Source organism: Pleurodeles waltl, chromosome 4_1 (assembly GCF_031143425.1).
Source record: "Pleurodeles waltl isolate 20211129_DDA chromosome 4_1, aPleWal1.hap1.20221129, whole genome shotgun sequence".
NCBI lineage: Eukaryota > Metazoa > Chordata > Amphibia > Caudata > Salamandridae > Pleurodeles > Pleurodeles waltl.
In genome coordinates, this window is record NC_090442.1 from 473899952 (window position 1) to 473920817 (window position 20866).

General features: G+C 46.9%; 1 long non-coding RNA gene across 1 annotated transcript in view; it reads left to right on the forward strand.

Annotated features, from left to right (window-relative positions):
* Positions 1-542: 542 nt before the first annotated feature.
* Positions 543-20866, forward strand: part of LOC138288527 (uncharacterized) — a 103400-nt gene continuing 83076 nt past the window's right edge. The window contains exon 1 of the long non-coding RNA XR_011202438.1: positions 543-788. This is a non-coding gene — a long non-coding RNA (uncharacterized lncRNA). The remainder of the gene's footprint in view (positions 789-20866) is intronic.

The window sequence follows — 20866 nt, forward strand, 5'->3', positions numbered from 1 at the left end:
GTTGCCTATGGCCCACAGACAAAGGTGTGATGCATGACTTCCTTCCTATGAATTGTCGAGATCCCACTAGCAGTACAATTTGAACCCTGTGTGAATTGTACCAGTTTCTATTAAATGCAATAAAGATATTTAAAAAAAACTATATTTCCATTTGGATTTTCATTGTGTAGCTAAATTGGTTATACTGTGAAATTAATATTGATGAATTGTTGTTCATTCCCTAGTAAACCCCTTTGCACGGATCCAGATGTTCATCAACCTCCAATTAGAGCAAACAAAATGATCCATCAAAGCAGTCCTCCCTTCCAAAGATGCCAAGAGCACGCCAGATTGTACTTCCTCTAAAAATCCAATTGACTCTACTGCGTAAACAATTTGCAGCTTAACGCCCGTTTTCTTTCACTGCTGTATCTATAGCAACTCCAAACAGCAACTCATATGTTATACTAACAAATTACTGATGTCATTATTAAATATTTGTTTTTCCTCGTGCCACGCTCTTAGCAACACCTTGTCTCGTGCAAAAACACAGGACACACCGGCGGAGATCGCTCCCAGGATTTATTAAGCAGTAAAATATGATATAAACTGAATTTCTGATCCAGTTCTCTGCTTTCCGAATAGTTGAGCAGCGATAGTGTACTGCTGGTACTCATAAATAGTCTCTGGCTCTGTATCTGAAGGCCGCTGGGTGGAGGCACTAGCCCGAATTAAGACGGCAACTGTAAAAATCCAGATAAACCTCCGAAGCAAAGGCTAACGAAGACGTCGCTCTGTGCCGCTAATAGGTACGTGTGCTTGTTGTGTATGTATCCCACAAGGGGCTGCATTTTGATTTTGAGCGTGAAATAGTTTGAAGAAATATAATAATCGTTTATGTATCCCTGGACAAGTATTTCCTCCAGCGTTTTGCTGTAAAAAATTATGGTGTCAACTGTCCCTCCCGTTTTCATCCCAGCAATATTATTTTAATGAAAGAAGGAACGACATCATTTATTCCTAAAACATCCTGAATTAATTCAGAAGTCGAGGCGGTGGCTTTTATCCTCGTCTCCCGTGGCAATGTCAAATATTGGAACTCCTTGTATTCATTACTCTTCTCCTCAACCCACAAAAATGAACCTAACAATAATTTACGACGGAAATGAACTAAACCTCTGTATTCTTCGCGTTCCATTTCCCCCCCAATATTCTTGATGTAAGCAGATGTTACTGTGAATTGAACTCGTCATCCCTGACACGCGTTTAGCACATTGCCAGCGTTCTGCTTCCGGCCCACTATTACATGGCCAAAGGTTCTATTTCACAACGTCTATTAATTTCAATTAAGTTTTAGGTCTCAAATACAGACAACCGTAGCTGTCTTGGAAATCTCATGTCATCAATACACATACGTACAAAGATACATGCAATACAGCATAGTGGGTTTTTGGGTCAACCTCCTCGCTAGCCAATGGTGTTATCATTTTTTGGGTCGAGCCTGCGAGTGCATGCGCTAGCACAGACCTCTCGCTTACGAGACTTTGGCCCTCATTACGACTTCGGCGGACTTGCAAGAAGACCGCCGAAGCCATGGGCACCACAATACCGCCAGTGCTGGCGGTATTGTTGGCTCCCTATTTTGACATTTCCGCTGGGCCAGCGGACCGAAACAGCGTTTCCTTCCGCTGGCCCAGTGGAAAAGTCTCATCAACATTGCAGCCGGCTCATAATAGAGCTGGCGGCAATGTTGATGTGCAGCGGGTGCAGCAGCACCTGTCGTGCATTTCACTGCCCGAAATTCAGGCAGTGAAATGCGCGATGGGGCTGTGCCTGGGGGCCCCCGAGTCCCCCTTACCACCAACCTTTCCATGGCGGTGTTTACCACCATGGAGAGGCTGGCGGTTGGGGACTCATAATCCACAGGGCAGAGCTGCTTGCAGCTCTGCCCTGGGGATCATGACCGCCTGGCGGAAGCCTGGCAGTCAAGTGGAGGGGCCGGCGGTATGGCCGTGGCTAAAGCGCAACGGTCATAATTCACTGGTGTTACCGCCGCCACCAGGGTCGTAATGACCTTTGTTGTGTTCAGTAGAAGGCTTGGAGCCCTCCTGTCGCTTACCATTTGTTGGTTTGCGTGGCGCTCTTCTTTACAACCTCGTAATTCGTCAAGGCACGCCTGGCATCACTTCTGTTTCTCCATGTGGAGCAATGATCAAGCATTCATTGATGCAACTTAATTAGTACCCGTTGCTCCTGACCTGATTGAGGTACTATTTGTTGTTTTTTACTTGGAGTGCCCCGCAAACAGAAAGCTTGTCACTGGTGAAAACGTGCCCAGCAGGCAAAAAATTGTAAAGTTTTATTTTTTAAAGCTAACTTTATTTTATTTAGTCAAGTCCTCCTTTCTTAGTTTCTTCTCATGTTTTCTTTTGATTTTGCTTCAGAGCGCTGTTGTTAAAAAATGTCAATTTACTTGTTCAAAATATGCGAGACCCGTTGCATTGCAAATGCTTGTTTAGAAGTTGATTTTGGCTGGGTGGGCCAACCTTAAAACCATGGCATTTTGTGGAAGGTTACACATGGTTTTTATTCATTCACAGCAGTCATCTCCCCACTCTGCTATCTCTTCGCGTTACCACACTCCCATGTGGCCCTGCCAATAGATGTTCCCTCCCACCCTACAGCCACACACATTCTTGCATCTAGCACACTCCTACATTTGGCTTTTCCAGTGCTTTACAAGCTTTGTCAAAGCCAAATTCTTCAAATATGTTTCATGTTATGTTACATTACGTTAATGTACTGATGTGCATTTTAGGGTTTGGGATCTGGTTGTTGATCTATGCAGGGCCTAAGCTTTGGAGTGACTTGCAGGTAAGACAGAGCAGTTTGACAGTTCAGTTATGAGCCACTTGAAGTCTGTTGGTGAGCTTTGTGGCAGTGCCTACATAGAGGGCTTTGCTATTGTCTAGTCTGGTGATGGCTGCTGTGCATAAGACAATGTACAAGGCCGCAATCTTGTAATGTTTTTTCTTACTTTAAAAAAAAAAAACATCATATGATGGCAACCAAATATTTATGTACATGCACAGCAGCCATCTTGTAATGGATCTTTGGAAAATAAGAAACTCCATTACAAGATGACCACTGTGCATGGGTGCAGATTTAAATTGGTCATCTTGTAATTAGGTTATAGAATTATTAGAAACTCCTTTACTATATGCGTGTGCATGCTTGGCAACTCCCCCGGGTAAAAAAACATAGGTCGTAAACTCGTAGCAACAGCAAGATCTATTGGCTGTGCCAATGCTTTTTTTTAAAGTTTAGTTTAAACAAGAGAAAAGTTTTCTACCATGCAAAATGTGTTTCAAAGGTTAGCTGTCATTTCAGCTTTTGTATTCATACCTGTGAAAAAATGTCCCCTTTTGTGTAGTCACCCCCGATTTTTTTCTGCATTTAATTGCTGCTTTTATGAATTTGCACACAGGGGCACTGCTGTAGTGTATGTGCTCTGACCCCTAAATCATGTAAATGAGAGAATCCCTGACTGGCTTATTTCACTCTCCAATAAGGACATAGTACATGGTGTAGAAACTGCACCCGTTGCATGGAAATTTAGATGCCACCTGTGGGCTGCAGCACTTACTGTGCTATGGACTAGTGTAACATGGATGATATGATTTCAGGGCAATAACTGTAGCTGATGTCAGGCCAACAGTTGTAGCCTGACTGCTGCAGTGTAATCGTGCAGTGCGACCTGTTAAAATTAGTTTTGTTGACAGGAAAAAAACCTCCCTTGTAAATATTAGTAAGTCATCCCTTTGTAGGCCTTATATCTAAGGTAGGGTGCATCATATTTAAAAGTGGTGCATGTAGAAAATCAAAGTTACCATGTCCATACAATGAAAAGGCACTAAAAGCTAGTTTTACTGTTGCAGGCCCAGCTGTCCTATGTAGAATATGTAGAATATCAGAGTACAGATTAAAATACTGATACAGTATTTCGTGAATGGGACCAGCTAGAAAGATAATGAAACAAATATTCTAACAGGTATTAAAAATCCAATTCAATAGTGAAGTCAGATGTTTAATAAATATTAAGGAAAAGTAACTAATAAAAGATTGCCTTTTTCCTGCCTGAAATTTGTGGGGACCATTTTGCATTAATTCTTCAGCAACTCCTTGATCTGAGTGAGGTGTGAATGAGGTGTGAAATTCCTTCCAGAAGTTACTCAATGGGTCACTATGATTGACTGGTCGAACTAAATGGACAAAAATAACTCCTTTGAGCTCAGCAGAAGGTTGGGAGACTGTCATCCTCTTGGCTCCACAAGGCCAAATCATGCCTGATACGTCCATTTGAGTCACATGTAACACTAAGGTGTAGTTGCAAGGGAGGAAACAGAATGCAAGACAATTCCGGTGTATCACCTTTCCAGTGCTAAGGGACCCTGTTCTTTTCCTACAAAACGTCTGTCTCCTGGTTTGTTTTGGGTGCGGGGCCTAGTTCAAACTGGATTTTATTGTGATATGTGGGAGGACATTATTGATTTCCTCATGACAGCCCCCACACACCCCTAGCCCTCACACCCCAAGTTTAGTGTGGCTAAATACTTTCACGATCTTGAAAGTGCCCTGCCACATAGCATTTTAGGTATCTTTGTACTAAAGCATACAGGAAGTACTGTAAAAATTGTTAAAGTGGCCCCATGTAGTTTTACTCCATTGTAATTGTAATTATAAATTGTGATTGTACAACACTTACTACCTCTTATAAGGCATTGAAACACTGGTTAAGAAGTGTCTGGGTGTCGCCTCTACCCACTAGCTGGTGCCAACCCTAAATCTGGCACCCCAAGGTTCCATCCTCCGAACATTTTCTGGAACTGTGGAAGAACAGAAGAACCTTCTGTTTGAGATGTACGAGGATACATGAAGGGATGGACCTACTTCACTTGTACAGAGGGCAAATAATTGGACTCCGAAGGTCAGTTGGCTGACCTCCTAGGTGGCTACAGGGACACAACAAGCTGCAAGAGGCCTTTCTTCCTTAAGTGTCCAGCTGACTGACAGCATTTGGACCTGCATTGGACCATCCAGTTGGCAACTGTCTGACTCCATCTGAGTCTTTAGGTGTCTCCCATGAGGTCCTGAGGGCCTTATAAGTGTACTCCTGTGGGTGCTTGGGGACCAGAAGACAGTTTAGAAACTAATGAAAACGTCTCCTGACCATTGGGAATTACAAACTTTTCTGAAATATTTGACTTCCAGACTTTCACCGGGACCAATCAAATTGGTGTATCCAACCAAGGCTTCATCAGGATTGGCCTGAAATTGCACTTTGGTCGGATCTGCCACAACCACTGACTGTCATTGGCTCTTTACTTTTTCTTGGCACTTTTTCTTCTTAAATCTTAAAAAAAAATCACATCTCCTGTTCCCCTTATTTGATTTTTGTTGTTTTGGTGTCAATTATTTTTGACTATGTGTTTCTAAATTAGTGTGAGATTTCACTGTATTGTAATTTCTACTTTTTAACTGTTTTCGTATTTCCAAATAATTTACACTGTTTTTTTAAAGGTAAACCTGCCTGTTCTGAGCCATAAATACACTGTATTTAGGCTCAGGATTAAATTAATTAAATCCAACCCACCCCAGACCAATCCAATTCAACCCAGACCAATCCATCCACTCCACACCAATCCAAATCACTTACCCCAATCCACTCCAAACCACACTCCAATCCTCGCAACCCACCACACTCAAATCTGCCCCATCTGCCCCCCAATTCTGTCCCACTCCAATCCAAAACAATCTGCCCCACTCAATTCCAAATCAATCTGCCCCACTCCAATCTGTCCCCTTTCAATCCAAAACAATTTGCCCCACTCCAATATGCTTCATTCCAATACAAAGCAATCTACTCCACTCCAGTCTCCCCCATTCCAGTCCAAAACAATCTGCAACACTCCAATCCAAAATAATTTGCCCCACTCCAAAACCAAAAAATGTGCCTACTCCAATCCAACACACTCTGCCAGACTCCAATCCAAAACAGTGTCTCATTCCGATCTGCCACACTTCAAAATGCCCCACTCCAACCCAAAACAATCTGCCCAAATCAAATCCGCTCCACTCCAATCTGACCCACTTGAATCCAAAACAATATGCCCTACACCAACCCACCCCATTCCAATTTGCCCCCTCCAATCTGCCCCACTCCGATCAAAACAATCTGCCCAACTACCATCTGCTTCATTCTAATTTGACCCACTCAAATCAAAAACACTGTGCCCCACTCCAACCTGCCTGACTCCAGTCCACCCCATTCCAAACCACTCCACTCCAATCCACCCACTCTAATTCAATCCACTTTACCCCAATCCAGTCCAATTCAGTCCACCACAATCCACCCCACTCCTATCCAAAACAATCTGCCCCACTCCAAAACAATCTGCCTCACTACGGAACAATCTGCCCCACTCAAATCTTCCCTACTGCAATATAAGACAATCTGCTCACTCCAATCTGCCCCACCCAATCCAAAACAATGTTCCCTACTCTAACCTGCCCTCACCAATCCAAAACAATCTGCCCCACTCTAAGATGCCCCACTTCAGTCCAAAAAATATGTCCCATTCAATCTGCTCCACTCCAATCCAAAACAAACTGCCACACTCCAGTCTGCTACACTTAAATCTGCCCAAATCCAATCTTCCTTACTCCAATCCACACCATTCTAATTTGCCCCTCCAATCTGCCCCACTCCAATCCATCACACCCCACCCCACCCCATTCCAATTCGATCCACCTCACAGCAATCAGTTCCATCCAACTCCACTCCAGTCTTCCCCAATCCAATCCAATCCAATCCACACTTCAATCCAAGCAATCTGCCACACACCAATCTGCGCCACTCCAGTCCAAAACAATCTGTCCCACTCCACCCTGCCCCACTCCATTCCAAGACAGTCTGCCCACTCCAGTTGACTCCTCTCCAATCTGCCCCATTCCAACCCCAAACAATCTGCCCACTCAAATGAAAAATAATTTGCCCCACTCCAATCTGCCCAACTCTAATCCAAAACAGTCTGTCCACTCCAATATTTTCCCTACTGCAATCAGCCCCACTCCAATCCAAAATGATCTACTCCACTCCAATCAGAAACACTCCTCCTCAATTCAATCTGCCTTACTCCAATCTGCCCCACTATGATTCAAAACAATCTGCCCAACTACCACATGCTTCACTCTAATTTGACTAATTGAAATAAAAAACACTATGGCCCACTCCAACATGCCTGACTCCAATCTGCCCCATTCCAAACAACTCCAATCCACCCCATTCTAATTCAATCCACCTCACCCCAATCAAGTCCAATTCAGTCCACCACAATCTACCCCACTCCTATCCAAAACAATCTGCCCCACTCCAAAACAATCTGCCTCACTACAGAACAATCTGCCCCATTCCAATCTTCCATACTGCAATATAAAACAATCTGCTCACTCCAATCTGCCCCACCCAATCCTAAACAATGTTCCCTAATCTAACCTGCCCACTCCAGTCCAAAACAATCTGCCCCACTCCAATCCAGAAGAATATGCACTACTCCAGTCTGCTTCACTCCAGTCCAAAAAAATATGCCCCACTCCAATCCAAAAACAATCTGCCACACTCCAGTCTGCCACTCTCCAATCTGCCCAAATCCAATCTGCCCTAGTCCAACCCACACCATTCCAATTTGCCCCCTCCATTCTGCCCCACTCCAATCCATCCCACCCCACCCCACCCCATTCTAATTCAATCCACCTCACAGCAATCAATTCCATCCAATCCCACTCCAGTCTTCCCCAATCCAATCCAATCCCCACTCCAATCCAATCTGCCCCACTCCAATCTGTGCCACTCCAATCCAAAACAATATGCCCCATGCCAGCCTGCCCCACTCCATTCCAGGACAGTCTGCCCACTCCAGTTGACTCCTCTCCAATCTGCCCCATTCCAAACCAAAACAATCTGCCCCATTCCAATGAAAAACAATTGTCCCCACTCCAATCTGCCCAACTCTAATCTAAAACAGTCTGCCCACTCCAATATCTTCCCTACTGAAATCAGCCCCCCTCCAATCCAAAACAACATACTCCACTCCAATCAGAAACAATCTGCCCCAGTCCGATCTGCCCCACTCTGATCCAAAAGAATCTGCCCAACTGCAATCTGCTTCACTCTAATTTGACCCACTCAAATCGAAAACACTATGCCCCACTCCAACCTGCCTGACTCCAATCCGCCCCATTCCAAACCAGTCCACTCTAATCCACCCCACTCTAATTCAATCCACCTCTCCCCAATCCAAAATAATCTGCTTCACTACAAAACAATCTGGCCCACTCCAATCTTCCCTACTGCAGTACAAGACAATCTGCTCACTCCAATCTGCCCCACACAATCCAAATCAATGCTCCCTACTCTAATCTGCCCACTCCAGGCCAAAACAAGCTACCCCACTCCAATCCAAAAGAATATGCCTCACTCCAGTCTGCTTCACTCCAATCGGAAAAAATCGGCCCCACACCAATCCAAAACAACCTGCCCCACTCTAAAATGCCCCACTTCAGTCCAAAAAAAGGTCCCACTCCCAATCCAATTCAACCCAACCAGTCCACCCCACTCCAATCCAGTCAACCCCACTACACTCCATTCCACTCCAGTCCCTAACCCCACTTCGAACCAATCCACCCACTCCATTGCACCCACTCCAGTCCACCCAACTCCAATCTACCCTACTCCAATCCACCCCAATCCAGTCGACCTCAGTCCAATCTACCCCAAACCAACCCACCCCAATCCAATCCAACCAACCCACCCCACTCCAATCCAATCCAGTCCACCCGACTCCAGTTCATCCTACCCACTTCAATCCACCCCACCCCAATTCTTTCTACCCCATCCAGTCCATCCTGCTCCAATCCAACCCACTCCACTCCAATCCACCCCACTCCTATCTACCACACTCCACTCCAATCCAGCCTTCTCTAATCCACCCCACTCTACCCCAACCCAATCCACCCCACTCCACTCCAATTTATCCCAACCCACTCCAATCCAGTCTACTCCAATCCACCCCACTCTACTGCAACTCAATCCATCCTACTCCAGTCCAATCCAATCCACCCCAATCCAGTCAACACCACTCTGGTTCAGTTCACCCCACTCCACACCAGTCCAGTCTACCCCACTCCAATCCAATGAATCCAACCACCCCACTCCAGTCCAAAAAATAGTTCCCTCTAATCCACCCCACTCTGACGCACCTCACTCCAAACCACCCCACTCCAACGCAAACCGCCACCCCAATCCAATCCACCCCACCCTAGTCCTATTGCTCCAATTCATTCCACCCACCCCAATCTAAATTAATCCACTCCACTCCAATCCACCACAATCCAATCCATCTCACCCCATTTCAATCCACCCCACTCCAGTCCAATCCACCCGACTCCAACAATCCAACCCATCCCACTCCAATCCAATCTAATCCAATCCAATCCAGTCCAATCCACCCACTCCAATCCGATCCAATCCAATCCACCCCACTCCACTGCAGTCCAGTCCACCCCACTCCAATCCAATAAACCCAACCCACCCCGCTCCAGTCCATTAAATACAATTCACCCCACTCCAGTTCACTTTAATCCACCCCACCCCAATTCACACCACTGCAGTTCACTCTAATCTACCCCGCTCCAATTCAGCCCACTCCAAACCACCCTACTCCAAAGCAAACCACCCCACCCCAATCAAGTCCATCACACCCCAGTACTAGGCTGTAATTTAATCCACCCACCCCACTCTACCAATCTAAACTAATCCACCTCCTTCCAATCCACCTCAATCCAATCCACCTCACCCATTATAATTCTCCCCATTCCAATCCACCCCAGCCCACACAATCCACCCCACTGTACCCCAATCCAATCTACCTCTCTCTACCCCAATCCAATCCAGCTCACTACCTCAGTCCACTCCAGCCCACCCTATTCCACTCCACTGCACTTCACTGTACACTACTACACTCTATGACATTGCACCCTATTATACTCTCTGCCACTGAACCACTGTTCTCTACTCCCCTCTACTCTACTCGGCTCTATGACACTCTAGTCCCCCACTCCACTCTACAACACTGTACTCCAACAAATCCACTCTACAACACTACTTCCCCACTCCACTCTATGACACTGCATGCCACTGACTTTTATCCATGTTGAACAGCAGCCACACTGGTGTACAAGATGCAAAAACACATTGCCAAGCCACTAACTATTGTATAGGCGAGACCTATTGGCTTTGCCAATGCTTTGTTAGGTCTGTTGTCAGCCAAGACTTTTTGATTTTTTTCAAAACGTATATGTACATTATATTTATCTTTATCCATTGCTCTGTTAGCACATGCATGTTTGCCATAATCCTTAATATTGTGTAACTATAAATCGCCCACTTCTTATTTCAAAGATCTCAACCTCTCCTTTAAAAGTCATACACAGCATGAAAACAATTACTAATCTCCTGGAGCTCATCTATTAATGCTACCAACCAACGCATAAGATTCCTCCTGGACCTGGCCCTCTTGGCAGGGTCACCCCCAAACCTTTTGCCTTTTACCCTCCACCTTTTGTTTGTTGACTCCATTTGTGTTGGCTTTAGGACTCTGCGCACTTTACCACTGCTAACCAGTGCCAAAGTGCATGTGTTCTCTCCCTAAAACATGGTAAAATTGGGTTATACCCAACTGGCTAATTTAATTTACTCTTAAGTAGCTTGTAGAGTGGTATACCATATACCCAAGGCCTGTTAATTAAATGCTATCAGTGGACCTGCAGCACTTATTGAGCCATCCACCCAAGTAGCACTTCAAAGCTTGTCTCAGGCCTGCCTATGCAGCCTGAATGCAGTGTCACACTTCCATGTCGACTTGGTATATGAAACCCCTTGACAAACCTTAAACTCCCCTTTTAGTACATATAAGTCATTCCTAAGATAGGCCCTAGGTAGCCCATAGGGCAGGATGCGGTGTAAGTATAAGGCAGGACATATACATTTTAGTTCTTAAATTAGTTTTTCACTCCGGTGAAGTCTACCCCTCCTGTAAGATAACATCAGGGATTCATTATTGCACTTAATATGCTATCATTGGTAATTGAGAAGAGTTAGATATATCATGTTTTGTACCTGTGGAATCGTAATTATAAAACCTCTTTAACAGTAAAGCCAGATTTTTCCATTACAATTGTGAAAATGCCACTTTTAGAAAGTTGGCATTTTCATGCACTTAGCCCTTTGTGCCTGCAGCCTGTCTTTGTTCACATGACTAGGTGCAGCTGACAGACTTTGTGAATTCCTCCCAAAAAGTCAGAAAATAGTGGAATTAGCTAAGCCTTAATGCGCCATCAACTGGTAGGATGGGGGGCAGAGCTAAGTACAGCCCCACTTGCAACTGAATAGGTTGCATTCTGTCTCCTCAGAATAGGTCTAAATCCTGTATTTTCACTGCAGCCAGCTTGGAGCCAGGGAATCAGAAAGTTCAAAGAACTTCAAATAACCTTTCCAGAACTTTTCACACCTTCCAGGAGAAGGGCACCAGGGTATAAAAATAGGACCTTTAGACCCTCCTCTTCAGTTAACTACTAGACCTTCACAAGGACTCTTCCAGGACTGCCTGCTGCTGTGACCTGCTGTTCCCTCTGCTGTGCTGCTGCTGTACCTGAAAGCACTGCATTGCTGCCTGGAGCCTGCCTTTAACCCTCAAAGGCTACCCCTGCTGTTGAGCCCTGCATCTACATCTGCACACAGGAGTATCAGTAGTGAGTCCAAAGGCTAGTTTGCTGGCCTCCTGTTCAGAGTGACACCGACATAACAAGATCCTACCATCTTAATTCTGCACCTGGACCCAGCTTGAGTGAGTCCTGAAACCCCAGGAAGACTCCATCTGCTTCTTTACCCTTGGTTGTGGTTCTAATGGTGCCCAGATGGCCATTTTTCAAAACTGAGGCCAGAAAGTGCACTGACAGCCAGGAGGAGACAGGGACCAACCTGCTCATCTATACAGCTGAGGTGCATCACCCATTGAGTTGACTTCTCCAGTTCTCCCTCTACGTTCTTCTCCGAAGCAACAAATCAGTTTCAGTCGTCCTTCATGTAGGAAAGTACCATCTTGCCTGGCATGTTACCCCCATATTTCACTGTATATATGTTGTTTTAGTCTATGGGCCTGATTCCGAGTGAGGCGGGCGGCAGTAGCCGCCCGCTTCGCGGGAACCGCCATATGGCGAGGCCATTCAGGCTTTCCCGCTGGGCTGGCGGGCGACCGCCAGAAGGCCGCCCGCCAGCCCAGCGGGAAACCCCTCCCCACGAGGAAGCCGGCTCCGAATGGAGCCGGCGGAGTGGGTATGTGCGACGAGTGCAGTTAGCACCCGTCGCGTATTTCAGTGTCTGCATTGCAGACACCGAAATACACAGTGGGGCCCTCTTACGGGGGCCCCTGCAGTGCCCATGCCATTGGCATGGGCACTGCAGGGGCCCCCAGGGGCCCCGCAGCACCCCCTACCGCCATCCTGTTCCTGGCGGGCGAACCGCCAGGAACAGGATGGCGGTAGGGGGTGTCAGAATCCCCCATGGCGGCGCAGCAAGCTGCGCCGCCATGGGGGATTCCAAGGGCAGCGGAAAACCGGCGGGAGACCGCCGGTTTTCCTTGTCTGACCGCGGCCAAACCGCCGCGGTCAGAATGCCCGGCGGGGCACCGCCAGCCTGTTGGCGGTGCTCCCGCATCCCCGGCCCCGGCGGTCCTTGACCGCCGGGGTCGGAATGACCCCCCATGTGTCACTGGGACCCTGCCAGGCAGGGCCCTAGTTCTCATAAGTATGTGCCCTATATGTGTTCCCTGTGTGATGCCTAACTGTCTCACTGAGGCACTGCTAACCAGAACCTCAGTGGTTATGCTCTCTCTGCTTTCCAAGTTTGTCACTAACAGGCTAGTGACTAAATTTACCAATTCACATTGGCATACTGGTACACCCATATAATTCCCTAGTATATGGTACTGAGGTACCCAGGGTATTGGGGTTCGAGGAGATCCCTATGGGCTGCAGCATTTCTTTTGCCACCCATAGGGAGCTCTGACAATTCTTAAACAGGCCTGCCACTGCAGCCTGAGTGAAATAACGTCCACATTATTTCACAGCCATTTTGCACTGCACATAAGTAACTTATACGTCACCTATATGTCTAACCCTCACTTAGTGAAGGTTGGGTGCCAAGTTGCTTAGTGTGTGGGCACCCTGGCACTAGCTAAGGTGCCCCCACATCGTTCAGGGCAAATTCCCCGGACTTTGTGAGTGCGGGGACACCATTACACGAGTGCACTATACCTAGGTCACTACCTATGTATAGCGTCACAATGGTAACTCTGATCATGGCCATGTAACATGTCTAAGATCATGGAATTGTCCCCCCCAATACCATTCTGGTATTGGGGGGACAATTCAATGATCACCTGGGTCGCTAGCACAGTACCCCGGTACTGCCAAACTGCCTTTTCGGGGTCTCCACTGCAGCTGCTGCCAACCCCTCAGACAGGTGTCTGCCCTCCTGGGGTCCAGGCAGCCCTGGCCCAGGAAGGCAGAACAAAGGATTTCCTCTGAGAGAGGGTGTTACACCCTCTCCATTTGGAAATAGGTGTGAAGGCTGGGGAGGAGTAGCCTCCCCCAGCCTCTGGAAATGCTTTGGTGGGCACAGATGGTGCCCATCTCTGCATAAGCCAGTCTACACCGGTTCATGGATCCCCCAGCCCTGCTCTGGCGCGAAACTGGACAAAGGAAAGGGGAGTGACCACTCCCCTGACCAGTACCTCCCAGGGGAGGTGCCCAGAGCTCCTCCAGTGTGTCCCAGACCTCTGCCATCTTGGAAACAGAGGTGTTGGGGGCACATTGGACTGCTCTGAGTGGCCAGTGTCAGCAGGTGACGTCAGAGGCTCCTTCGGATAAGCTCTTACCTCTCTTGTTAGCCAATCCTCCATCCTTGGTAGCCAAACCTCCTTTTCTGGCTATTTAGGGTCTCTGTTTGGGGAATTCTTTAGATAACGAATGCAAGAGCTCATCAGAGTTCCTCTGCATCTCCCTCTTCACCTTCTACCAAAGGATCGACTGCTGACTACTCAGGACGCCTGCAAAACCACAACAAAGTAGCCAGACGACTACCAGCAACATTGTAGCGCCTCATCCTGCCAGCTTTCTCGACTGTTTCCAGGTGGTGCATGCACTGGGAGTAGCCTGCCTTCACCCTGCACCAGAAGCTCCGTAGAAATCTCCCGTGGGTCGACGGAATCTTCCCCCTGCTAACGCAGGCACCAAAAGACTGCAACACTGGTCCTCTGGGTCCCCTCTCATCCTGACGAGCATGGTCCCTGGAACACAGCAACTCTGTCCAAGTGAATCCCACAGTCCAGTGACTCTTCAGTCCAAGTTTGGTGGAGGTAAGTCCTTGCCTCTCCACGCTAGAATGCATTGCTGTGTACCGCGTGGTTTGCAGCTGCTCCGGCTCCTGTGCACTCTTCCAGGATTTCCTTCGTGCACAGCCAAGCCTGGGTCTGACACTCCTTCCTGCAGTGCACAAACTTTCTGAGTTGTCCTCCGGAGTCGTGGGACTCCCTTTTGTGACTTCGCATGGACTCTGGTTCACTCTTCTTCCAAGTGCCTGTTAGGATACTTCTGCGGGTGCTGCCTGCTTCTGTGAGGGCTCCCTGAGTTGCTGGGCACTCCCTCTATCTCCCCCTCTAAGTGGCGACATCCTGGTCCCTCATGGGCCACAGCAGCACCCAAAAACCTCTACCACGACCATTGCAGCTAGCAAGGCTTGTTTGCGGTCTTTCTGCATGCGAACACCTCTGCAAGCTTCATTGCGACGTGGGACATCCGTCTTCCAAAGGAGAAGTCCCTAGTCCTCTTCTTTCTTGCAGAACTCCAAGCTTCTTCCACCCGGTGGCAGCTTCCTTGCACCCTCAGTGGCATTTCCTGCCCACTCTCGACACTGTCGTGCCTATTGGACTTGGTCCCCTTGTCTTACAGGTACTCAGGTCCGGAAATCCACTGTTGTTGCATTGCTGGTGTTTGTTCTTCCTGCAGAATCCCCCTATCACGACTTCTGGGTCTCTGGGGGTAGTAGGTGCACTTTACATCTACTTTTCAGGGACTTGGGGTGGGGTATTTTTCTAACCCTCACTGTTTCCTTACAGTCCCAGCAACCCTCTACAAGCTCACATAGGTCTGGGGTCCATTCGTGGTTCGCATTCCACTTTTGGAGTATATGGCTTGTGTTGCCCCTATACCTATGTGCTCCTATTGCATTCTATTGTAATTCTACACTGTTTGCATTACTTTTCCTGCTATTACCTACCTAATTTTGGTTTGTGTACTTATATCTTGTGTATATATGTTATCCTCATACTGAGGGTACTCACTGAGATACTTTTGGCATATTGTCATAAAAATAAAGTACCTTTATTTTTAGTAAATCTGTGTATTGTGTTTTATTATGATATTGTGCATATGACACCAGTGGTATAGTAGGAGCTTTCTATCAGTCTAAGCTGCTAGAAACACCTCTTCTACACTAATAACGGATAACTGGACCTGGCACAAGGTGTAAGTACCTCTGGTACCCATTACAAGCCAGGCCAGCCTCCTACCTTGGTTGTGCAGCGGTGGGATAAGTACTTATAACTACTTACCACTTTGTCATTGTGTACTTTTCATAAGAGAATAATATACAAAACAGTTCAGTGTATGTGCACCTAACCAAAAAGCTTTGCTTTTCTTCTCTAAAATTTTTTACAAAGTTCTGAAATGTTTCTCTAAACTTCTAAAAGTTTCTAAAAGTTAGAAAAAGTATTTTTCTCTGCTCTTTAAAAAGTTCTGAAACTTTTTCTTCCTTCTCACTATCTCTAAGCCTTTTCTGCTATCATGTCTGTGGTAGATTCAGCTGTTAAAATGGTCAATACTACTTATAACAATTTGAATTACAAGAGCCTAAGGAGTCTTTGCTTAGATAGAGGTTTAGTGATAGGAAAGGACCCTACACAAGAGTTTCTATTTAACATGCTTATTGTAAATGATGAGTCCCAAGCAGGCACATCAGATGAGAGGTTAATAGAAGGTTCCCATTCTGACTCAGGCGAATACCTTGAGGGAGGTGGGGAGGGTTCTGAACAGGGTCTGCCCCCTAGCAGGACACCCAGTAATGTTGGTAGTAATGGAGGTTCCCATCACAGTAGGAAAGTCTTTATTCATAGAGGCCAAGTTACCAGGGTCCAGACTAATAGGGACAGATCCCCCTCTGTGGTTTCAAACTTGTCTTCTGTGTCTAAACATTCCCAACCCACCCACCCTGAGGATAACTTGTTAGAAAGGGAACTCAAAAAGTTGAGGGTTGAAGAGACCAGACTGAAGCTTAAACAGCAACAGCTGGCCTTAGATAGGGAATCCCTAGACATTGAGAAGGAGAGACAGAGGTTGGGGTTAGGACCCCATGGTAGCAGCAGCAGTATTCCTGATAGTAATCCTGTTAGAGAGCATGATTCCAGGAATCTGCACAAGATAGTCCCCCCTTACAAGGAGGGGAATGACATCAACAAGTGGACTGCTGCACTTGATAGGGCCAGTATGGTACAGGGGGTCCCTCAAAGGCAGTGGGCTGCTATTTTGTGGCTATCTTTCACTGGAAAGGGTAGGGGTAGGCTCCTTACTGTTAGAGAAAGTGAAGCTAACAATTTTACAGGTTTGAAGGATGCACTCTTGGATGGATTTGGCTTAACCACTGAACAATACAGGATTAAGTTCAGAGACACCAGAAAAGAGTCCTCACAAGACTGGACAGACTTTGTAGACTGTTCAGTGCAGGCATTGGAGGGGTGGTTACATGGCAGTAAAGTATGTGACTATGAAAGCCTGTATAATCTTATTCTGAGAGAGCATATTCTGAATAACTGTGTGTCTGACTTGTTACACCAATATCTAGTGGACTCAGATCTGACCTCTCCCCAATAATTGGGAAAGAAGGCAGACAAATGGGTCAGAACAAGAGTGAACAGAAAAGTTCATACAGGGGGTGACAAGGATGGCAAGAAGAAGGATGGTAAGTCTTCTGACAAGGGTGGGGACAAAAGTAAAACTGAGTCTTCATCAGGCCCACAAAAATACTCTGGTGGGGGTGGTGGGTCCAAATCCTCTTCCAATAATCAACCTAAAAAGCCTTGGTGTTATTTGTGTAAAGTCAAAGGCCATTGGACAACTGATGCTAGTTGTCCAAAAAAAAAACACCAAACCTCCCACTACCACAAACCCTGCTGCAAATTCTAGTGCCCCTAGTAATAGCAGTGGTAGTGGGAGCAAACCTACAAATAGCCAACCCAAGGGTGTAGCTGGGCTCACTATTGGCAATGTAGTTGGGGTTGGTCTTGTTAGGGAGACCACAGAGGCTGTGTTAGTCTCTGAAGGTGGCATTGATTTGGCCACCTTGGTTGCTTGTCCCCTTAATATGGATAAGTACAAGCAACTTCCCCTAATAAATGGTGTTGAGGTTCAGGCCTACAGGGACACAGGTGCCAGTGTTACCATGGTGATAGAGAAATTGGTCCACCCTGAACAACACCTACTTGGTCAGCAGTACCACGTGACAGACGCTCATAACAACACTCTTGGCCACCCCATGGCTGTTGTGAATCTCAACTGGGGGGGGGGGTTACTGGTCCAAAGAAAGTTGTGGTTGCCTCAGATTTACCTGTAAACTGTCTACTAGGAAATGATTTAGAGACATCAGCTTGGGCAGAAGTGGAGTTGGAGGCTCATGCAGCAATGCTGGGCATTCCTGGGCATATTGTTGCTTTGACAAGGGCTCAGGCCAAAAAGCAAAAGGGACAGGGTAACTTGGATCCTGGAACAATGGACCAAGTGCTCCCTAAAGCAAGGGGTAGCAAGGGTAAATCCCTACTCACTATCCCTCCCTCTACAGATGATTCTCCTTCTGAGGAAGAAGAATTTCCTCCCTGTGCAGAACCTTCACCAGATGAGCTGGCAGCAGACACTGCTGAGCTTTTGGGTGGAGTGGGGCCTGCCAGGGAAGAGCTGATTGTGGCACAGCAAACCTGTCCCACATTAGAGGGTCTCAGACAGCAAGATGTCAAGCAGCAAAATGGGGATGTCAGTGACTCACATAGAGTTTACTGGGAGGACAACCTCTTGTACACCGAGGCAAGGGACCCAAAACCTGGAGCAGCCAGGAGATTGGTCATTCCCCTGCAGTACAGAGAGTTCCTACTAACTCTTGCACATGACATTCCTTTGGCTGGGCATTTGGGCCAGATCAAAACATGGGAAAGGCTTGTCCCCCTGTTTCACTGGCCTAGGATGTCAGAGGACACTAAAGATTTTTGCAAGTCTTGTGTGACCTTCCAAGCCAGTGGCAAGACTGGTGGCACTCCAAAGGCCCCTCTTATTCTACTACCTGTGGTTGGGGTGCCCTTCGAAAGGGTAGGGGTTGACATAGTTGGCCCCCTTGACCCTCCTACTGCTTCAGGCAATAGGTTTATCTTGGTGGTTGTGGACCATGCCACAAGATATCCTAAGCAATTCCTCTAAGGACCACTACAGCTCCTGCAGTGCCAAAGGCCCTCCTGGGAATCTTTTCCAGAGTAGGTTTCCCTAAAGAGGTTGTATCAGACAGGGGTAACAACTTCATGTCTGCATACTTGAAAGCAATGTGGAAGGACTGTGGTGTTACCTAAAAGTTCACCACTCCTTATCATCCACAGACTAATGGACTGGTAGAGAGGTTTAATAAAACTCTCAAAGGTATGATAATGGGACTCCCTGAAAAACTCCGGAGGAGATGGGATGTCCTGTTACCTTGCCTCCTTTTTGCTTACAGGGAGTTATCCCAGAAAGGAGTGGGCTTCAGCCCCTTTCAACTCCTCTTTGGACACCCTGTAAGAGGTCCACTCACTCTTGTGAAGGAGGGTTGGGAACCACCTTTAAAAGCTCCCAAACAGGACATAGTGGACTATGTACTTGGCCTAAGATCCAGAATGGCAGAGTACATGAAAAAGGCCAGTAAAAACCTTCAGGCCAGCCAGGAGCTGCAAAAGCAATGGCATGAATAGAAGGCTGTTCTGATCCAGTACCAACCAGGACAGAAGGTGTGGGTATTGGAGCCTGTGGCCCTAAGAGCACTCCAAGACAAATGGAGTGGACCCCTTCTCATTGTTGAAAAGAAGGATGAGGTTTCCTATCTGGTAGACCTGGGCACTGCCAGGAGTCCCCTTAGGGTGATTCATGTCAACCGCCTAAAACCCTACTATGACAGGGCTGATCTCACCCTGCTCATGGCAACAGATGAGGGACAGGAAGAAGAGAGTGACCCTCTCCCTGATCTCTTTTCCACCACTGAAACTGATGCTTTAGTGGAGGGAGTAGTTTTGGCAGACTGTCTGACTGCAGAACAGAAAGACAACCGCATAAATCTCTTGGAAAATATTCTGAACTCTTCTCAATTGTGCCTGGTACCACATCCTGGTGTGAACACACAATTGATACTGGATACAGCTTGCCTGTCAAAATTAAGATCTATAGGCAGCCTGACCATGTCAGGGACTGCATAAAACAAGAGGTGCAGAAAATGCTTGATCTGGGAGTGGTTGAACCTTCTCAAAGCCCATGGGCGAGTCCTGTGGTGCTTGTACCAAAGCCTCACTCAAAAGATGGAAAAAGGGAGATGAGGTTTTGTGTAGACTACAGAGGTCTCAATCAGGTAACAAAAACTGATGCTCACCCTATACCCAGGGCAGATGAGCTCATTGATACACTGGCATTTGCCAAGTATCTTAGCACTTTTGATTTGACTGCAGGGTATTGGCAGATCAAATTGGCTGAGGATGCTAAACCCAAAACTGCATTTTCAACTATAGGAGGGCACTACCAATTTACAGTGATGCCCTTTGGTTTGAAAAATGCACCTGCCACTTTTCAGAGGTTGGTGAACACAGTCCTGCAAGGGTTGGAGGCTTTTAGTGCAGCATATCTAGATGATATTGCTGTCTCTAGCTCCACCTGGGATGAGCACCTGGTCCACCTTTGGAAAGTTTTGGAGGCCCTGCAAAAGGCAGGCCTCACTATCAAGGCCTCAAAGTGCCAGATAGGGCAGGGTAAGGTGGTTTATCTGGGACACCTGGTAGGTGGAGAACAGATTGCACCACTTCAGGGGAAAATCCAGACAATCGTGGGTTCCCCCTACAACTCAGACCCAGGTGAGAGCCTTCTTAGACCTCACAGGGTACTACAGAAGATTCATTAAAAACTATGGCTCCATAGCAGCCCCTCTTAATGATCTCACTAGTAAGAAGGTGCCTAAAAAGGTATTATGGACAGCTAGCTGTCAGAAAGCTTTTGAGGAGCTCTGCACCTGTCCTAAAAAGCACATGTTACTTCAAGAAATTAATTGTTCAAACTGATGCATCTGAATTAGGGGTAGGGGCAGTCTTATCACAACTGAATTCTGAGGGCCAGCATCAACCAGTTGCTTTTATCAGCAGAAGGTTGACCCCTAGAGAAAAGCGTTGGTCTGCCATAGAGAGGGAGGCCTTTGCTGTGGTCTGGGCACTGAAAAAGTTGAGGCCATACCTGTTTGGCACTCACTTTATTGTTCAGACAGTCCTCAAACCTCTACTTTGGCTAAAACAAATGAAAGGTGAAAACCCTAAATTGTTGAGGTGGTCCATATCTCTACAGGGAATGGACTATACAGTAGAACATAGACCTGGGAGTACCCACTCCAATG